Genomic DNA, 5,187 nt, shown 5'->3' on the forward strand with positions numbered 1-5,187 from the left:
CGGGGAGAACATGCAAACTGACTCAGCCGGGACTCGAACCAGTGACATTCTTGCTGTGAGGCTACAGTGCTAACCACTTAGCCACCATGTTGTCCTATTTATTTATTTAACCGTTTTTTTCTTATATCACTCAGTCTTGTTTTCCACCATTTTATCTTAATGCAGTCTTTACATTTTAAATGATGGATTTGCTTAAAATTAATTTACAACTTATAATAATAAATAAACTATTTTGTTTTTAAAACTGACTGCTGGACTGGGCAACGTGGTGGCGCAGTAGGTAATGCTGTTGCCTCACAGCAAGAAGGTCACTGGTTTGAGCCTCGGCTGTGTCAGTTGGCGTGTCTGTGTGGAGTTTGCATGTTCTCTCCGCGTTCGCGTGGGTTTCCCTTTGGGTGCTCTGGTTTCCCCCACAGTCCAAAGACATGCGCTATAGGTAAATTGGGTAGGCTAAATTGTCTGTATTGTATGAGTTTGTATGGATGTTTCCCAGAGATGGGTTGCAGCTGGAAGGGCATCCACTGTGTTAAACGTGCTGGATAAGTTGGTGGTTCATTCTGCTGTGGCGACCCCGGATTAATAAAGGGACCAAGCCAAAAAGAAAATGAATGAATGAATGATGACTGCTGGACTGATCCATGATTGGGGGGACACATTTGCACGGATGCAATAATTAGAGTAAAATTGTTTTTGTTAGACACTCACCAAGCAAAATATGTTAGAAAATGATGTTCATTTATTTTCTTTTCGGCTTAGTCCCTTTATTAATCTGGGGTCGTCACAACGGACTTATTAGGCATATGTTTTACGCAGCGGATGCCCTTCCAGCTGCAACCCAACACTGGGAAACACCCATACGCTCTTGCATTCACACACATACACTACAGCCAATTTAGCTTATTCAATTCACCTATTGCTTTTGTGGGGAAAACCGGAGCACCCAGAGGAAACCCAAGCGAACACGGGGAGAACATGCAAACTCCACACAGAAATGCCAATTGACCCAGTCGGGGACCTTTTTGCTGTGAGTCGATCGTGCTACCCACTGCGCCACCGTGACGCCCTAGAAAATGATGTTATTCATTCATTAATTTTCTTTTCGGCTTAGTCCCTTCATTAACCCGGGGTCGCCACAGCGGAATGAACCACCAACTTATCCGGCACAATGCAGTGGATGCCTTTCCAGCTGCAACCCATCTCTGGGAAACATCCATACATACTCACTCACACTCATACACTACGGACAATTAAGCCTTCCCAATTCACCTGTACCGCTTGACTTTGGACTGTGGGCGAAACCGGAGCACCTGGAGGAAACCCACACGAACGCAGGGAGAACATGCAAACTCCACACAGAAACCCCAACTGACCCAGCCAAGGCTCGAACCAGCGACCTTCTTGCTGTGAGGCGACAGCACTAGCTACTGCCCCACTGCGTTGCCCAAAATTATCATATATATATATTATAGAAGCTTCTAGGTTTTAATTGATTTAAATATAAATCAGAAGTACTGCATTTGACCTCCCAGCGTCAGCTGCATTGCTTCGCTCCCATTTATAAATTCTCTTTCATGGCCTCAGGATAGTGAAGTGTCTATTAGATGCACACTTCAGAAACTCGCCAGAAATAGGTCATCTTGGGCACTTCTCATCTACTGTTTTTTAAATATAATGAATTTGAACATACGGCTAGCGTACTGTTTTTCACATACTATATATCAGGGCTGGAGTGGGACTCCTTTTCAGCCCTGGAGTTTCAAGCCTTAGACCGGCCCACTTCAGTTAATGACTGACTATATTAAAATAACGTCATTTTCAATACAGTACTTTACAGTAAAGATTTATTTGAACAGTTAACACTGTAATGTTTAACAGTATCATAATCTATTTTCTGTAAGAATTAGTGCTCATGAATATCCAAACCTTGAAATGAAAAAATATCAAATAAATACAAATATATATTAAGCTATATCTATAAAATAAAGATTAAAATTAAATGTATTGAATTTTTTAATGACACTATCTTGTCTTTAAGGAATCAGCTGCTATATAACTTAAAATATTTTTCATAAATATGAGAACATTAAAGGGTAGCTAAATCTCCAACACTATTCTTTAAAACATCACAATGTCCTTTTCTGCAATATCTCAAAATATATTTAAGATTAAATTCTTTCCAGTTATCCATTCCTTAAACACAAATAAAGAATAAAACAAGTATTGCACAGACATTTTTAACCACAGTTTTACTTTCTACTGATGGCTTCATCTTTTTTCCTTTTTTAAGCTTTCAGATTTCAAGTTAAGTCAGATTTATTAACGTATTGAATCATCTGATTTCATTAATTGCCTCAGGGAATTTTTAATTGAGCAGGGGTAGTATTCATTAATATTAATATTAATTATTCAAATTCTTATATTCACACAATGACAATCCTATCTGCCCATTCTAGTGTTTTGGGCTCATGATGACTGAACGTAACGGGGCCTGTTAACAGCAAACTGGACTAGAGGCTGCTGCTGCTGATGAGCTACAGTTCAAGAAAACGTTCGGTACATAAACAGTGGTTTGCAGACATCATTGTTTTGCACTGCTCCTAACTAGTTTTTCGAACTCGGGACACCCTGACGTGCTACTGCACCATATGTCGACGGGCTGACCACTAGGCTATTGTGTCGACACTGCCGCTGGTTTTACTGTACTCAACTTTTTTAATTTTGGTCTTTTCAGCACCACCTTTGCCCTTTTTATTATCAAATTTTCATCTCTCATGTATCTCTTAACAAATGATTTTACTGACGAGCAAGGTGCCGCTGTTTGGGAGTCGAATGATAATTACGTCATCATTAACCTGCAGGCTGCATTCTGCTCATGGGGCTGCAAGAAAATAAATAAAAAGAGTGGAGCTGCGCTAAAATAATGAAATAAAAGAGTGAGGCTATGGTCAAATAAATAAATGAAAAATGTGTGACTGCTGAGAGTGCAGGCTGCTAGGGACACCGGCCCTCACGGCCAAAAAAAACGGACCAGCCCACCTGGAATACTCCCGGTCTTCTCGATTAGCCAATTCGTGTCTGCTATAGTAGGCAAGTAAGCCATTTTGGACACAGTGTTAGGCTTTTTTGTCTTGCCTTTTAAGTTTTTTTTTAATTATCTGTAGCTGCCAATCATATTCAACACTGTCAACTCCCTCTCAACAGGTTGATTGTTTCTTCCTGAAATTAATAAGCTTTCAGATGATATCTTATGTAAATGTAACTGACTCTTATCCATTGAGGATGTCTTCTCTGATGGTTCTGGGTACGTCAGAGATGTTGAATTTATGATCTATAGACCATAGATTTATTTCATAACTGTAACAAGAGGCAGTTCAATCATAACTTAATGTTTAAACAGCTGCCATAACATTACTTATCAACATGTGGCTCTTTTTGGATTCTCGGAAGCTATAGAAATTAAAAATGTAAAACAGGAAATACTTTGGGAACATTGTTTCTGTTTACATCCCTCATAATGGTCTATATCTTTATTTTTATTGTTACTTGGGTTTATTAACGGACCAAATCACAAAAATAAGAAACCTATTCCGCTAATTTACATTATCTTTATAACAACATAAAGAACTCACATACTGTCCATTTTTTGCTACCTTTGGTTATCATAATCAAATAGAAAAGACCAAAAACAAAATACAGACAGAAATATGACCCAGAGGCATCGTAGAGGATTATAATATCTGTTTTATGTTAATTATATAAGCACAACTGTTAGTAACAATGATGTAAATAACCTATAAAAAAACTCTAAATAGAATACAGACTTTACAGCACAGCAAGATCTCATTTATATTTATTAAACACTGGAGACCAGATGTTCCGCAGAGCATTATGTTCTGTCAGAATATAAGTTTTATTTTTCAAGTTCTGCATTGTATTAAGTTTACCTCTGAATTTATGATTAATGCAGGACTCCAGGGCTCACCTATCACGCTCCAAAGCCTGTTGTTCCTGGGAAATCAATATCTGAAAGGTGCAAGGTGGATTTCTCTTAGAGCTTCATGCATCGCCGGCTGCTCATTCAGGGTGTGTATGTATTTCTAAATGTATTGCTTATCGACCAGTGTAAGAGCAGACTCCAAAGAAATGCACTGTATTCATAATGCATTTTAACAAGCTCTTCTTTAACCAAAGGGATTTATTCTCTGGTAAACAGTATTATGTTTGTATCGAGATTATACTGTAGGTTTTTTTTTTTCGCATTTGATTTCTGTTTTCATTTAAATTATAAGTTATAGTCATTTTGTTGTGTGTTTTGTATTGTTTTTTAATTGGTTTTAAGTCATTTTGTTTAAATTTCTTGGCAGATAGCTAAAAGTTACAGTAAGTTTTTCTTACAGTGTACTTTAAAACACTTTAAATTCTTTGTCATATTGTTGTGTTTTTGTCATAATAACTAGTTTTTGATTCACGTTGCTGTGTTTTTGTTCAGTTTATTAGTTGTATTTAAATATCTATATAGCCTTTAATCAGAAGTGTTGGCTGTTTTACTACGTTAAGTTGAAAATTAGAATTATTTGTGTTGTTAGAAGATTTAAAGGTTAAAATTAGGAGGTCATATTACAGTGTATATTAAACTAGTGTAAAAAATACTAACCAATTACAAATTTTAGTGATTTGGTTGTGTTTTGTCAGTTTATTAGTTATTTTTTAATATGTCTATATAGCTTTTAATCAGTAGTCTTTTATTTTTGTTATTTTAAGTATTTTCTTTCTTGGCAGCTACAGCTGAAAGTATTTGTTTATCATGAAAGTTTGTCATATATACATCTTAAAATCTCTGTAAAAATACTTTTTAAAATGACTGGTTTTGTCATATTGCTGTGTTTTTGTCATTTGTATTAGTTTTTAAGATATTTTGTTGTGTTTTGACATTTTATTACAGTATATATACAGTTGAAGTCAGAATTATTAGCCCCCCGTTTATTCCCCCCCCCCCCAATTTCTGTTTAAAGGAGAGAAGATTTTTTAACACATTTCTAAACATATTAGTATAATTTCTAATAACTGATTTATTTTATCTTTGCCATGATGACAGTAAATATTATTTTACTAGAATTTTTCAAGACACTTCTATACAGCTTAATGTGACATTTAAAGGCTTAACTGATTTAATTAGGTTAACCTGGC

This window comes from Danio aesculapii, chromosome 20, assembly GCF_903798145.1.
Source record: "Danio aesculapii chromosome 20, fDanAes4.1, whole genome shotgun sequence".
Classification (NCBI taxonomy): domain Eukaryota; kingdom Metazoa; phylum Chordata; class Actinopteri; order Cypriniformes; family Danionidae; genus Danio; species Danio aesculapii.